We start from the raw sequence: 17612 nt of genomic DNA on the forward strand, positions 1-17612 counted from the left end.
CATTTTTTCTAACAAAGTTCACAAACACTGAAGCAGGTATAAATTACTCAATAATGCTCCTTTAACCAACCCAGTGCCTCACCCCTCATTATTATGATAAATTATCTGTGGAAGGTAGGGGAGAGAGAAGGGGAGTTCTGACAGGGACAGATACGGTACAGTATACAGTGATGAGAGAATGACAAGAATGACAGCTATTGTTCACGCCACAGGCAATCCAATCAGACACAACGGCTCATGCAACTAAAGATCAAGTAAAGTTTTCAATAAAGTTTTACAAACTAGGCTTGATCTCCGCGACGGGGGGCGACCTGCGAGCCCCTTCGTTCTTACTGCCCTCCTTCCCTCCTCCAGTCCGCTTACTCCTCCTCCTCTCACTGCCCGCCGCCCTTGTGACCTTTGTCCTTGAGGGTGTGACCCCTCGGGAGGAGCCAGCGGAGAGGGAGGGCTGGGACTGAGAGGGGTCCGATAGTGAGGTGCTTCGTGATGTGCTGCTGTCCTCCTCCGATTGCGACTGCTCTCCCTGTGTCTGTTTCTCCTCGTCTGAAAGTCGTTTGGCCACCTTTATTGCTTCTCCACTAACAGTTTTTAAGAACTCAACGGACTGCCTACACACCTTGCTAAAGTTGCCTCTACCTGCCTCGCTAACTGAACTATTGGAAGCACCAGATGACCTCTCTTTGAAAGGCAGCCTAGAGGGAACTACTGGTCTGACTGATCTCTCTGACTCCGTGAGATGAGTTGACTTTGGAACTGGCTGAACTGTGACAGCTGAGTTAACAGCACCATTTCTTTTGATGTCCTTGACAGGTATTCTAGACTTGGGCTCAGGCGTTATGGATGGAGGATCCACTTTCCTTGCCTCTGGCTTTACAACCTGTTGAGGTTTCTGCTTCCCTGAACTGAGTGTGTTAAAACTGAACCCTACTGCCTTGACTGGGAGCCTAGACTTGTGCTGCCTGTTTTCTGACAGTATTTTAGTCTGAGGACTCTCAGTAATGGGTTTCTCCTCTCTCTCTAAAGACTCCCTACAAATCTGAGCTTCTGTTCTACTAGCTTTCTGTAAGGTGGGTTCAGAAGATGACTGCAAATTGAACACTACACTACCACACTGGATGTAGTTGGCCTGCACATTCGAGGACTCTAAATTATTGTTGTTATTGTAGTTTTCTGATGGGTAATCTTTTATGCCAGTCTGAGAAGAATTAATGTGCCTGCTATCAAAGTGACTTTCAGCTAATTGTCTTGACTCCAAACTAATGTATTCCGGCATCTGACTGTCTGAGGACTCAGTTTTAACATCAGTCAGTTCAGCTGAGCCAGGGTCTTTCTTTATAGTAATGGAAGCTGCGATGCCCATCTTAATGGGGGTGCGTAATTTGGGGTCGACCTTGGAGGCTGTGACAGTGCATGAGGTGGTGTCAGCGAATGGAGGAGCGTCCAGGCAGTCAGCACTGCCTTGCACTGTGCTGCCTCTGGATGCTGTTAAATCTTGGGTTGCCTCTACCTTCCCCTCTACAGCTCTTTCCCCTGCCTTTGAGTGAGAGGCGACTACCCCCGCATTCCTGTCCCCTTTCCCCTGGTCCCCTGACTGCCCATCTGATGTATGCTCACCAATCTGGAAAAACTGAAGTCTCTCTTCAACAAAGTCCCTCTTGCTCATGTCAATAGCACCACTGCGGGTCATCTCAAACATCTTGCCCTCATGGAAGGGGAAAGGGTTGGGCTCACTAGTTGGGGTGCTCTCATCTGTTGGGGTTCTTGCTGGAGTGGTATCCGGTGTGGTTGCTTGTGATTTGTCTTCCACTGACAAAGCACAAGGCTTTGGATCTTCATCTTTGTTTTTAGCATCAAAAGATTCCTCCTCTCCAACTTTACCAGACCATGGATCAAAATCCAAGCCTTTAGTAGCCACAGTTTTAAAGGTAGTGTTTATGCCCTCCTCTAGTTGGGACTTAAAATAATTGTCTGTAAAACCTTGTCTATCTGGATGTCTTCCCTCCAAAGAATAGATTTTATCCTCTTTCCCATTGTCTGATTTTTTCCCAGATGGCCTCTTTGTTTTTACCTTTTCCCCTATTTCTTCATTTGTCGTGCTCTCCTCTTCAATCACTTCAAGTTTGCTCTGGTTGAAAGACCGATCTCCTGCTTTTCCCTCATTTGACAGGCTGGATGTTTTAGGATCACTCAGTCCATCGTCCTCATCTTGTAGGTCATACCCATCAAGAGAATCTATCTCAGTGGCATCAGTATCATGGGAAAATTCAGCAGTTGTTGCTATTGAGCAATCAGTAATAGATTGATCATTTCCATTCTGTTCACATTCTACCTCTTCTCCTTTGACAATGCCATTGATACCCAGTTCCTTTTGGTCTGAGCTGTTTCTCTCTGGTTTCCTAGGCTTAACATGTTTCTCACACTCCTCAGCCATTTTGAATGTGTACTTCTTAAGGGGGGCAGGCTGAAAAATTGATTCATCATCACTAGAGTCACTATTGTCAGCTCCAGGTGGAAGAGGGGAAGGAGGCTGGACTCTGATTACTGGCTCTGCAAGGAGATGTCTGTCATGTTCCTCTTGAAGGTTCACCTCCATCATCTCTGTATCTGCTTCTGAGGAAGGACATGACCCCTTCTTTTCAGGGTCAGCATGCTTAGCTTCTAAAGGTGGTGGTGGTGGGAACTCGAAGTAAGCTATGCGTTTGTCTTTTGATCTTTTTACATTTGAGTCTTGCTTTCTTTTTGAAGGCTCTGATGATTGAGAGGCAGATTTGGCTTTTTCTGCTGATACTTCCTTGAAAATGAATGTCTTAGGCTGCTCCTCTTCCTCTGACTCCTCTGGGATTGGGCTAGGCATGCCTTCCAAGGAACCAATGACAGGCTCTGGAGCTCTGGAGTTCAGGTCGTAGCTGACCTCCTCAGAGGTAGGCGTCTCAGGAGTTACTGGACTCTTCCCTGAACTGTCCATAAATGTAACCTGCTCTAACGTGTCATCTTCAGGGCTTCCCTGTGGAGATAATGGCTGTTTCTGTTTGACAGAATAAAATGCTCCACGTGTTTCATGTACTGTCCTGCTCTCGTGGCTTACAACTTTTTTGTAAGTGCTTAACTGGCCAGTAGCAGATTCTTTCTCAAACTGTTTACCTACTTGAATGCTGACATACACAGGAAGAGGTTTAATGTCCACAATGACACCTGGGGTAACTTTTTCAATATACTCAACTTGGTTATCATCCACACCATTACAGACTATACTACAAATCTGCCTGCTAGAATCTGAGTTCACTTCAGATGACACATCACTAGGTGATTTGCTAGCCCTAGAATTAGTGTGCTGTGTATTTCTGGCTATGTGAGATCCTATTTTTTCAGATTTAAGGGAGGAATCTAACTTTAAAGTACTATTTTGATGATGGTCTATAAAACTAGATGAAACCCTAACAGGAATTTGTGATTCCGAGTTTTTTTTTAGAGCACCATTGCACTTTTCAGCATTACTAGGGTCTTCTCGAATTACAAGCTCTGTGTAAATGATCTTTTTAGTTGTTTCTTCTTTCGTGTTGTTTCCATCTCTCAATGAGTGCTGCTCATTCTGTGAGTCATCCTTTTGCCTATCATGCACTAAAGTATGAGTGAGCTTTGTCTTTTGGCCTTTCAGTTGCCCATTGCCATGGTTTTCCCAAGTTTTGTATATTTTCCTATCTTCGTTGGCAATTTGCTCCTTACTGTAAACATTTTGATGATGTTTTGGTGAAGAGGTATCTGACCTATTTCTCTGTCTGTCACTCTGCTGATTTTGGGCAGATGCTTGAGCCTTTCGTACATTGTAACTGTGCCCACCCTCACTATCTTTTTTGGGGCTCCTCTCACTTTCTGAAGACTCTATTGACCTTGGGATATTCCCCCCTGCAAAAACTTGATAAACAGGCAGTTTACTTTCCTGCAGCTTCCTCACTGGGGATCCTGAAGTTTGTCCCCATTGCGGACCTTTCTCTTGTTTCTGGGCCTCTGATTCAAATTTCATTCTTACAGAGCTAACCTTAGATGTTGAGGGTTGGAAGTATTTAGACGAATCACTTGCACTGCTTGCGGATGAGCTGTCTCCCTTTTTTGGGTCATCATTGTATCGAAGCAAGACTCGTCTTTCAGGACTGCTTGGTAGACTGGCACATTTTCTATCATGGGAATCATACTTATCCCTAAACCTCTCTCTACTCCAGTCCTCTCCGGTACCTCCATTCCTGTACACTGACCTCTCTGGGCTACTACACGTTGAGCTGGGCCCAGAACGAGTCTCCCTCGCATCTTGTCTTCGATGCTTCTTTTCAGGGGACTGAAGCTCGTCATTCAGTTTTTCAGTTTTATCACGAAAAAATTGTGAGACTTCACTAAGCTTTTCCTCTGCCTCTTTGACAGTTCTGTCTACACTGTCCTCATATTTGTGATTCCCTCTGCTTTTACTCTGCCCATCCTCAGAAACTCTCATCCAAACAGACTTTTTTGGACTATCAGGATCAGAGACATACTGCAGCAAAGTAAGTTTGTCATAATTTTCATCTTCTGATGATCTACCTGACCTCTCAGGCTTTAGCATGAATTCTCTAATTGAGCCACCTTGTGTTCCATCACCATAATATCGAGACCTGTCAATCACAGATTCATCTGAGTCTGAATGGGAAGAGTCAAATTTTTCTGACAGGTGGATCTTCTCTGCAAATTTGTATGATTCTCCCCTCGTTTCAGATGATTCATCATCATGGTAGTCCACTGACTGCTGACTAAGCAATTTCAAGGTCTTATCATCCTCCGCAGAGACAGGCTTGAGTATTCTGGAGTCCAGATAACAAGGAAGAGTTTCTTCAGGTTCTATGTCATGTTGCTCACTGCTTATCCTATTTTGCAGTTCTTTTATGCCACTTTTACACTGATATATGTACATTTCCTTCTCAGGGTGATTTTTTGTTTCTCTGATAATTACTTCAGTTGGTTCAGCTTTGTTGCCTTTCTCGATGTGAACCTCAATGATACGTTCGACTTTGGGTATTGGTTCAAGAGGCCTGACAGATGGATCTGCCCCTTCACTGCTGCTTTTGTGCTCAAACAGGCCTGATAACTCCCTAGATGGATCCTTCCCAGATTGGAAGGCCTTCATTATGTCTCTTACAGACATGGTCTCCTCCATCCTCTCAGATGCAGCCTCTTTAATGGGAGGTTTGTGGTACACCATTCTTGTAGTTGTTGTTATGTGAGTTTCCTCTTTGACCCGCATACCTTTGTTCATCACATCATCCTCTGCATTCACTCTGGCTTGATAAGCTTTAACTCTTTCTTTGATGGACCCACCAGGTGATCGAGGCTCAGTGTCTGAACATCGCAGTGGAGGCTTTGTCATCCTAGCATCTTCCAAAGCTGGCTCCTTAGGATTCTCTGGAGGCTCATAGCTCCTTATGACGTGTACAACCTCAGTGCGTGTTTCAGTGATAACAGGAGGAATTTCCTGAAAGAGGCCTTTGGGCCCCATTCCTTCTGCACTTTGGGGGGCAGAAGGAGTTCTTTCACTGCGAGTTTCAAATCCACTGTCTGAAAGTGGACTCTTGTCTTGGTCATGGGAGACATCATCAGAAGAGTCTAGCGTGATTTCGGGGCCAAACAATGCATCGGCTAGCTTTGAAAGTTCTTTTTCTGAAGGTGAAGGGCGCATGTTGGTTGGAGGCATTTTGAGCTTGTGTTCCTGTAATGCCATTGCAGGTTTCAGGACCCGTTTTTGTTTCTCCTCTCCTTCTTTCCTTGCTTCATCAGTTCTTTGTTTAGCCTCTGTTATTTTAGAAATAGAACTTGTGCCAATGTCATTGGTTAGGTAATCAACAACTTTAGAAAGTTTAAAATCTCTGTCAGATACTGTTTTTTTTTTTACTTGAGGGGATAATGTTTCATATCGAGGGGGGCATCTCCATTCATTTTGTGGATTATCTATGTCATCCTCTAGGACAGCTTCTGTTTTGCTGTTTTTAATATTTGCCTTACTCTCTCTCAAAACATCCTTGCTAAGAATTTCACTGACTTTGACCAGGTCCTGATTGACATTCTCTACTATCTTGAAAGGCTTTTCATTTTCTACTTTATGTTCCTTAGAGTCAGAATGATAACCTTTGGAGTTTGAATTTGTTTCAGTTTGCAAAATTGCTGACATTCTGATTAGGTCCTCCTTCATTTCAGCCACATCTTTTAGAATCTCCTGGCTATTGGACAGAGGGGATGAAGAGGTAGCGGATTTTATTGTTCCTGGGGACTTGTGCATGGGAGTCTTGACAGGAGATAGAGTTCTGGCAAAAGAGGACTGAGTCTTGGCATTAACTTCTTGGGGCATGGCCCTTCTCGGGGACAGGAGAGCAGCTGTTGACATGGAGACTTCAGGGAGCTTTTTAAATTGGTGTTCTGGTAAGACATTTATAACTGAATATACAGGGACTGTAATAGTGCTGGAAGTTACAGATGTGGTAGAATTTGGAGGGGATCTAAGGGAGGCATAAAGGGAGCTGGATACAGAGGAACGGATAGACTGGTAAGAGGATGAGGGAGTGGAGGACACTGACTTTAGTGTGCCATAGCCAGCAGAGCAGGAATTAAAAGTTTTTTCCACTTCATCAAAGGCAGCGTTCACACTTGTTGTTGCTGCATTTGTTGTGGCCTGGATCCTTTCCTGCAGGGTGCTGGTAAGATGGGTTGTTGGGGACGAGGAGCGATATTTGGTTGGGGAAACTGTACCATTGATCAGCGCAGCTGCTGTAGTGGCCGAGCTGGATTTCAGTGGTGAGGAGAGGGTTGACAGATATCCTCTGGCATCAGTGCTGGTTCTGATAGAGGAAAAGCCTGGGACAGTTTTAATGGGGGAGCAGATTGCTGGAGGGTTTGAGGTTACAACAGACTTATATGGCAAACTTGAGCTGTACATGTTTAGAGAAGACTTAGGTGAGGCTGGAGGAGTCATAGCAATGGAGGATCTTTCCAGCAAGGTTCCGCCAGATGATACAGGAGATGTCCTGGCTGAGAGGCCTGTGAGGCCTTTAAGTGAAATTGGATCAGGGGCACTCTTGCCTGGAGAGGACAGAAGGGTGGGGGAGGCTTGGACTGGATACTGGGCACCTTGAACTATAGTTTTTATTGGTGAGGAGATTGTTCTGTAGGATCTAATCGGTGATGCAACGTCACTGGCAGATTTGATGGAAGATGCTGGTGAACCTCCAATAATGGATTTGATAGGAGAGGCAGAGTTCACAGACCACACCGACCTCATTGGAGAGGCTGAAGGGGTGTTTGATGAGGAGCTTGAGAGGGAGCCAAATCCAGACTTGGTCTGGGTAGGGACGTTGATGGGAGAACTTGTTGCCCAGGCCTGGTAGGAGCGCGTCGTAAAGACAGGCTTGTAAGCGTAGCCAGAAGGCTGCGTCGTGGCTTTTGGAGTGGTGTTGTGGCCTCTTTCAGCTGTTTCTAGCATAATTAAATTAATATTCAAAGTAAACAGAAATAGTTAAATAAGAGAGAAAAGAGAAACAAGAAAGATTTAGTCAGGGGATAAATCCAAAAATAAGCAGCAGTGGAAATACTGAAACTGTGGAGGCTTTTGACAATGAAAAGTGAAGAAAAAAATACTCATGCCTGTGGAACATGGGTGGAAATGAAAAATTATGGAAAAATATCTGCCACCTAAATAAACCAAGAAGCTCGAAATGTTCTGAAAATATTATCAGATATGAAATGATAAAAAATTACTTCTGCTTTGTGATGTCATAAGTACTGGTGTTTAGGTATGAAAACCTACAGCACTGGTAGTACTGAGTACGGAGTTAATTTATATTGCATAAATGAAAATTCAGTCAAAACAGATCTTTGCATTAGGCCTTGCAATGTAAATTCACAATAACAGACCTTCCAATGTTTATTATATATATATTAAACAAACACAAATTGTACAGAAAAAGCATTCACCAATCACATCTTGGCAACTTTAAGACATTTAATAAACAATCTACAATTAAACTTAAACACAAAGTTAACCCTAAAAGAAAATAAAAGATATTGTTCAGTTAATTTATGAATTACAATCATTATTTACGGAATATATATGTAAAGTTTTATTGATAAACTTGAATGCTATATGCCATTGTTTTAATTTATTGTTAATATTAACCTTAATAATTAACTTTCTAATTAATGGAGCATGTTCAAGTGCCTATTAGTTTTAGCTGTGGATCTGAAATAACAAAATTTCGGTAATACTGGTGTTGACTTCTGAAATTTTGGTATTGTGACAAACCTACTTTCCTGTACCCTCAAATGGCAAAAAGCAGATAAATCGGACCAATTACAAGGCATAGAGTTTTAAAGGGGTCATGAACTGAGAAATCCAATTTTCTTTGATCTTTTGAAATATAACTATGTACTATAAAAACTCAAAAGTTTATGGTTAGTATAAAAAAACTATTGAAACCAAGCTCAAAAAACGACTTGTTTTGGAATGTGCCACTTTATGACATAATCATATGGCTAAGCACTGCCTTCGCAGGAGAAGATCAATGACTGCTTTTACATCACTGCCTCTTTAGCCCCGCCCACTGATACACAAGATACAAACACGGGATTACTCCATCAACAGACCTATACATATGACATTACAAGATTACAAGACCCTGTGTAGTGTAAATTGTGAAAAATAGTCTTTGGATTATCTTCCTTGTGATCCTAACATATCTAGATGGAACGCAAGTGCTGTTGTGTCATGTTGCGATTTCTCAATTTCTCTTTCAAGTTAGAAGTGGCGTGAATGCTTGTATGTCACCAGTGTACTGTCGGGGATTTGTTTTGCATCAATCCATACCACATCAAGTGTAGATAGAATCACAGATTATAAATGGGATAAAAGTAGCAAACAGCTCCAGATCTCGTCTGTGAAACACTTTAAGCTTTTCAGAGAGACTGAAAGTAAATAATGATGCAGTGCAGAGTTTGACTAAAGTGAAAAAATTGTAAAAGTATTGTCACAACACATGAACGTGAGTAAACATGTTTTAAGACTATTGCATTGTCTTTTTCAGACCGTTTGAAATATACTGAGTATTTATACGTTTTATCACAAATGACCCATGTTGTTTTGAGAATATGTCACAGCAGTGTCCATCTGTTATTTTAAGGAGCAAAACTTTAGCCAATTATAGCAGTGGGCTTTACTTGTGAGTCTTGAATGTGTCCCCATTCAACATTATAAGAGAACCTCAGAGGACATTATAAAATATTTTTTAAAAATTAAGTTAATTGACCCCTTTATTAACTGAATAAGAAAGCAAGTATTAAGTCCGTGGTTTTTCATCATGAGCAATTAGAAAAAGTGTCTGCAAAACAAGCAAATTCTTTTGAATTTAAAACAACAAATAACAACAAATAAGACATGATGGGTTTATTCAAAAACACATTAAGCAATACACAACCTGTGTAGACAATGTAGTAGCAAACCATATGAAATGTAGATCAACAGAACAAAAAACAACATGCATGACAAAATAAAAAACTGAGAAGGCAAAAAAGCAAGCAAACAAATGTAATTGTTTATGACTTATGTACACAGACAATATATATTGGCAGTTCTGTTTTTGAAAATGGTGAGATATGAGATTATTGTGACTTCATATATGCCTTTATCAGATGCCTATGTACATGTGGAGCTTCGACTGTGATTATGTCATGCTGATGTTTCAAGAATAAAGAAAATGTAGGACTCACTGGATGCTGGATCGGCCAGATAGCTGTAGCGCTTTCGCAATGCTAATGAGGCAAAGGTATGTCGTCGATCTTTGTCATTCTGCAATAACACAAAAGTAAAAATCCTATGTAAGAACAAAGTGACAAAAATCGTAGTGCAATGATCTTTTTAGTGGCTAACTACTACAATTTAATTTTCATTATATTGAAAGCACTGTATCTACATTGGTATAGATTTTTTGAGCGAACCTTTTGAAGGAATTAATTGAAATGGTGAATTTAATTTATGATATCTGTCAAATATAAAAATTGCTTCAGTTTCTGTAAGGAATGTTGTGCTTTATTTCACTTTGAAATGCGGTCTCCTGAGAGAGAATCAATCAGATAAGCACAGCCCATTTGCTAACAGTGTGAAAGCGTAGTATTTTCCAGTCAAACTGCCTAATTGCTTCACTTTGAAATAAAATTAAATAAAACTTAAATCTGCAAAAGAGATATGTAAAAAATGTTTCCACCAAGCCACAAAATAACACAATGCTTTAAATATACTGATAAACTCAAAAAGAAGTCATGCACTTGTGACGGGAGCTGATACAAAAGCTTTTCACTATTTACATAAATAAGCGTATGATCACATAAGCACCACATTAAAGGCAAATGTGGACAAATTATGAAATAAGTACCTCATCATCAGGATCCGACTCAATTTCCTAAAATTTCCCATGGTGCATTGCAGCAATACAAAATGGAGCAGCAGCAGCCGAGGATGGTGAGTAAGTGAAGATTGTATTGGAAAGAGGAGATAAGAGAAAAGGAGTGAAAAGAGGACAGTAAAGGAATAGAAAAGATAATAAATGCAGAGAGATTAAAAGAGAGCAAGACAAAAAGAAAGGCAAATTAAAGTTACAGCACAAGTAGCTCTGTGAAATTTTTTAATATACTCCAGATAACACTACAGAAAATGTCACACAATATGTTTTTGTCTGTTCTTACCTTCCTGTGTGTTGGCAGTGTAAAGTTAAGGTTGCAGATTGCACTCTGTGCAATTTTAGGCTCTCCGAGGAATGAGATTCTCCCACATGGATCTTGGCCCATATCTCTGACCTACAAAGCACATCCATGTACACAACAGAGAATGACAAAAAAGTGTTAAAATATAATTTCATTCATACTAGTATCCTAATAAAAGCTGCTTTATTTTACATTGAGCTGAGCTGCCTCATGGGGTCTGCTATATTGCGGTCACATGACCAGCCAAATACAAATTATATGCTATACATTTGCTATACCTGTTATAGGACACTTCACTCTCATGAAATAAATAATTTATGGCTGACTGCGAGTAGAGTATTTTTGAACATTCAGTTGTGGGATGCTGCATCCACATTGCTAAGTAACAATATAATGTCCAAGACATTTTGCTACATCTGCTCATGGAACACAGACAAAAACTTTAACTTACTTTATATCTTTGATCAGTAGAGTAAATATAACTCTTTGCAATTCATTTCAATATTCAGATTTAACTGTATAGCCGATTTACTGGATACTTGTTTACTGAAATTCTGTAAGTGCATACTTTACAGCTGAAAGAATTAGGCCACTGTCCCTCAAACCTTGACATTGAATGGGAGTCGGTTCTCTTTGAAGGCATAGAAGTTGAAGACGAGTTGCTGACCACTCTTTGCCAGAGGAGTGACGTTGCCGTAGCATTCTACATGAATGGGCTTACCCTCGAGAATCTGACAAAGGAACAAGTAAGTCATAAGCATTTCTCCATTTATGTCTCTAAGGTGTCAATAAATGATCATAATGGTTATTGTGTTTGAATATGGGAGAATATGAAAATGTGGATGGCCTGTGAGTTTTCTTATGTGTGTGTATATACAAGAATATTCACAGACTCGTGACTCACTGTTTCCAGACACTGAGAGCATGTTCAACGTTAATTATTTATGTGAATGTGTGTATAGTGCATGCATGTGTGTAAGCTAGCGTGTGAGTTACAGTGGCACACCTCAATGTCTTTGCTCCTTGCCACCTCCTCAAAGTTCTCCTGCTGCTCCAGAGTTTTGTCAACTTTGTCGTCAGTCATGCAGAAGCAACGCAAGCGGGACTCTATGGGGTCGATCGTTTTAGCAAACACCACAAACTTGGCCAGGTATGGAACGCATATCAGCTCTCTGTACAACTGAGATGCTAAACCCACCGTCTCACTGATCTGCTGACAGTCTGCCAACCAAAATCTACAAAAAGTGGAAAGAATTGACCTAGAATAAGGAAAATCCTGTACAATTCTCAAATTTTCACAAATATTTACTTTCTCTGTTACAGCTCCATGGGACAGAAAACCTTGTTTACATGATAGAAGTTTTGGAAACAAAATCTAATAGAAAGATAGAAATCTTACAAAAACAATGAATGTTTATATGAATGGAGCTCATTGGGTTGCTGGTCTGCAAATCATTTCTGATATATTCATAGACAAATTTTTTTTTTAAATAAATAAGTTAAATTCAAAACCAAAATATGACTACAGATGCATGCATATTTAGAAAAATAAATGCTTATCAAAATGAAGCAGGTAACACATAAAATAAGACGCAATCAAGTCTAAAATAAATACAGCTTTACTTGCAACAAGAATAAACATGGTTTAATTTAGCATATTTCATTTAGCAAATGATCTTAGGTGGACCTTCCTTTCCTCACTAACTCTTTATTCCAGTCCACGGTCTGCAATCATATTTGAGTTCAATTAGCATTTGACATTGTGGATGTGCAGATGAAAATTATTATAATAATATAATTTAATCTAGGGCAGAGATCCTCCACTCTCCCCCACTCTAAAGCACATTATTTACAGTATGCATCGGATATACTCAGCTCAACGTCAGCTGAGACTCACCTGGCAGACACATTTGTGGTGAAGGAAACACAGTCTGTGACGAAGGAGAGTGGAGTGGTCCCAGTGATGTCTTCCCACTGTGCAGGGGATGTTCCACCTAAAAACAAAACAGTTGTAAATATTGGTGTTGGGAATCACTTTTATCACAACATTCTGTTGGGTGCTTAATAATTTTTTGGTCCTTTTTATTCGATAGCAGTATGAAATTTTGACATCTCAAATAATGTGCAGTTGTTGTTGCACCATTTGAGCATGACAGCCTGACATTTTCCACATTTCATTTAAAATACACACACTCAAAACTATTCACGTGCCTGTAATGCTACAGAGCAGTCTAAGGCAGGGGGCATGTTCTCCTTTGCGCCCATTAGCAACAGCCTCTTTGGATCTGGGTGGCACTGGGATTGTCATGGTGATGGGCTTGTGAAACTTCCTCCTTCTGGGCTCCACGGTAACAATTGGGCTGAAGGATGCACGGTGACCAGTGATAGTCCGCACAATATCCTCTGGCACAGGCTGTGCCTGAGAAAGAAACAGAAAAAAATAGTATGATATACAGGAGTGAAAAAAAAAAACTGTTTCTGAACTAATGCAGTTTTTTTTTTATCATGTCCGATGTCCATTTTGCTTAACCAACTTAGGCATATAAAACAAATTAATCATCCATTTATGCATATAACTTTTTATTGCTGTAGTCTTCTGACTTGTTTCTTTTGTAACATGCATATTCTCTCAGTTTCTATGCTATGTTCATGAGGTGTTTACCAGGAAATACATCCTGACCACTGTTTTAACAGACAGTCACATTCATAAGAACAGATGCTAATCTGCTATTATGTCTGTGTTCTGTGGGAAAATATTCTACTATAGTGTGTGTGTGTGTGTGTATGTGTGTGTGTGTGTGTGTGTGTGTGTGTGTGTGTGTGAATATGAATGATCCCAGAGTCCCTTGAGATGACATGTCAGGCCTGTTTTATGTAAATTACTTAAACTAATTTAGCTTACAAATCATTCAAAATATTTTAAGCAGTTAAAGTTATTTATTGAAAAAAATCTGAAAAAAGTACCCTCAAACCACAAATCAAAACTATTTGCAATCAAAAATAAATAAATAAATGAATGAATTAAATAATTAAATACAAAAGCTTGACCAAACATAATTTGATGAAAATCATCTTGATAAGTACTTATACCTGTAGTCCAACACGAATCTTCTTCGTAAGTGCTCCCTGGGGAAAGGCAGCCTTCACCATGGGAACCGCCTCACTGCTCAGGACTCCGCCCTCTGGTCCCATGTAATCACTTTCTTGTTTGATGCGTGACACCACCGCAAAGTACTGTGGGAAATCTTTTGTGATGATGCGGCAGATACGTTTTTTCTCCAGCTCTGCTGTACTATCCATCTCTGTAATTGCATAAAACACAAATAAACTAAATTTTAAAGATCTATTGAAAACTACCTGTGAGGTATTTAATGAGAACCATTTTAGTCTGAAGTTTTAGTTATGTCATTAGTACATTACCCTCATCCATGCCATTAAGAATCGAGGTGAGCTCTGTCACTTTACAGTCATAATGCTGTTCTTTCCAGGTTTCTCCATTATCGCTGCGTAGGATGATCAGCTCCCTCTCCTTTCCCCGCATGGAGCCAAAATGTGGAACTTCAACTATCACAGGCCTGAAATTAAGTGAAGACAAAAAGGGAAGAATTCAATAAGCAGATGGGGAAATGCACAATGCAAACTGTGTTGAGCCTTAATTTGATGAGAATTTAAAGAACACTGTAAAAAATTTCTTGTTGTTTTTACAAAAACTTTTTGGCAGCTGTGGTTGCCAGAATAATTTTGTAAAAATACAGAAAACTGTAAACACATTTACGTCAAAAACTGTTAATTTTACAATATAAAGCTGTAATTTACAAACAAGAAAATGTGAATATAAACCAGTAAATTCAACAACACACAAAATTAAATCTGTTTTGTACCTTGAAAATACTGACAACCACCATAATAATAAAGATGGTACTGTATAAGAGAAAGCCACATGAAGTATCAAAGCTCATCACAAGTAGCTTCACCACAAGCAGAAGTATATATTAACATATAGAAGGTGCACATTTATGGAAACACAAAACACCATCATGGTAACACACGTGATACTTAAATAATGCAAAAAACTTTCATTAAGCAACAGAAGATGTAACATAAAGCTCAAATGTACATAACTGATAACAAGAACTATTTAAAAACATGATTATTTAAACAAAATACTTTCAAACGTGGAGTGTCACGCAGGGAATTCTGGGAATATCAGTTTACAGTTTTAGACTGTAAATTATACATTGATTTGTTCTTTTTTTACTTCTAAAAGCTGTATAATTAACAGAATTTTACTGTAAATTTACATTAAATGCTTTGTTAGATCTTTTACAGTTTTTCCCTGTATATAGTACGGGAACTTACTGTTAACCTATTATCAGTTTTTTTCCGTAGCGTTTTTACAAAATTTTACAGTTAAAATTACACTTATTTTTTACAGTGAAGCAAATCCTGACATTACTCAATCTGAACTCATTCCCCATTGACATTTTTGTCAAAAAAGTTAAAAACGATTGCATATAGGCCAAGATTATGTTGTTCATGAATTGTCTGCTTTAACTGTGAAACTACAGATCATTTAAGCCACCATGGAGGAATTCTTACCCTAAAAACTGTGCCCCAGCTGGCCCCATTTCCACCAGTCTGCTCACAAGTCCCTCTCCCTCCACCATAGGGGGTAGGTATGCCAGGCGGTGTCGTTTTGCTAGGCGACAAGTTATTCTTGTTGGTGCTGGACACTTCCTGGGTGGAATTATTATACGCATCCCATCATGACGACTTCCTCTCATTGACCCGCCCCGAGCATCCACCATGAAACTCACTAGGAACCTGCAAGAGAATACAGGATTAATGGAAGAGAAAGAGGGAAGGACATGAAGAAAGAAAGAGGGACACCACGCTAACCCACTACACAGACACGAACGAGTGAGAGACGATTCCCATGCTTGGATCACTGTACACCCAACACACGTGGTGAGAGAGAGGGAGGGAGGGAGGGAGGGAGGGAAAGGTCTAAACAGAAACGAAAAGGAGGAGAAACATTAAGCGAGAACAGACCATTAAAGCGAGAAAGATAGAGAAAAGTTTAGTCAAGACAGAGGATATACATTTAAAAAGAGTGACAGTGCTTCGAGCTGTTAAACCTGGCAGCATTTTGTCCCTCATACAACAGCAGCAGAGACAACTGAACAGGAAACACAAGCGATTCCTTCAATACTGACTTGCCAAAATATCAGCATAGTCACTGTACTCATGACTCGGTGTCCAAAGCTGAAAATAATATCCCGTTTACTGCCAAGATCAATTGTTTCGAAGCAGTGATCAACAGTGTGACCAAAAGCACATCCACAGGTGGATAGAAAACCCAAAACATCCTTATCTGTTAACGTGAGCTGAATGCAATATATATTTGCATGTGCATTGCCCCCGTGTGTTTGTTATATACATGAGATCCTAACACTGATTACCAGGGCTAGGCAATAAACCAAAAAACATGTTGGTGATATTCTATTTATAAAAACTAACTTTGAAAGAAGTCTATTATTCTTATCAAGGCTGCATTTGGTCACAATAAAATGAAAACAGTAATATTTAATATTATAATTTAAAAACCTGCTTTCAATTTTAATATATTTTCAAATGTCATTCAGCCCTGTGACAGCAAAGCTTGATATTTTAAGATTGATATTTATTCAGGATTCTTTGATGACTAGAAAGTTCAAAATAACATTTTATTTTGAATAGAATGCTTTGTAAAAATGCAGAAGTTTTTACTGTCATTCAGTCAATTAATTTTTTTCAAATACTAACCCAAATTATTATTTTTTTTTATATTTGTCCCGATGCATTTGCTTTACTTTTTTTTCTTGACAGAGTAACCATTTTACCAAAATATCCATTTAAAATGTTTTATGCAAGAACTAAAACAATAAAAATCTTAAAAATAATAAAGGCATGTTTTTCCTCACTATTTACAAGGAATAAATAAATGTAAATCTCAAATAATATTTTATAATTTTCTTTTATATGGGTTAGTATAACAATAAATAGTAACACACTGCATTATTTAATTTTTTTAAAAAACATATATTTTTTTGTACAAGATATGCCACCCACAAGAATAAAGTAACATTATTGAGGGATGGTGCAAACAATAATCTATTTCTTGAATCAGAGTACTCAATCAATTCAAAACATCACTGCAAATTCACAATGCCTATTTTAAATTATTATAAACATACTGTTAATTTTACAAATATTGCCTACTGAGGAAATGATGCTGCTTCAACAAGTAATTTCTAACTGTGAAATGAAGAACATAAAAAAAAAACCTTTCATCACAAAATGTGTAATGTGCTGATGGTGGAATTAGTATGTGTAATGAGTGGTCTGCAGTTTATTTTATGACTATGCTGAAGTTGCAGATTTCTGAATGAGATGAGATCCATTTCCCAAAAACCGGCTAAACACACACAGTGTGGAGGAGTGCTCACACAGATGAGGAGATAAAACAGGGAATAAAACAGAGAGCCAGAGAGCAGGAAACAGACAAAGAGTGAAAGTAAACAGGAGAGGACAGATGAAAATACGTGACAGAAAGCTATAGAAAGAGTGACGTCACCGGACTCAGTTTTCACCTGGAGTCATACTGAGGAAGCGGGGAGGAAGGGCTGCAAAAGGAAAAATTAACGAAAAGAAAAAAAGAACAGAAAGCAGGAGGTAAAAAAATAAACAACATTCATTATTAAAGTTGTTGTCATGGTAAAAATGCTGACATATATGTAAGATAGACATGAAGCTGATGTCAAAAATCTGATCTTATGTGCAATGTAGCAGAAAGTGTGTGGCGTAACCTA

The 17612-nt window shown here is 39.3% G+C and overlaps 1 pseudogene; it reads right to left on the reverse strand.

The window, feature by feature from the left end:
• Window positions 1–17612, reverse strand: part of LOC113094593 (ankyrin-3-like) — a 73141-nt pseudogene that overhangs the window by 10620 nt on the left and 44909 nt on the right.

Source organism: Carassius auratus, unplaced genomic scaffold, assembly GCF_003368295.1.
Source record: "Carassius auratus strain Wakin unplaced genomic scaffold, ASM336829v1 scaf_tig00215410, whole genome shotgun sequence".
Taxonomy (NCBI): Eukaryota; Metazoa; Chordata; class Actinopteri; order Cypriniformes; family Cyprinidae; genus Carassius; species Carassius auratus.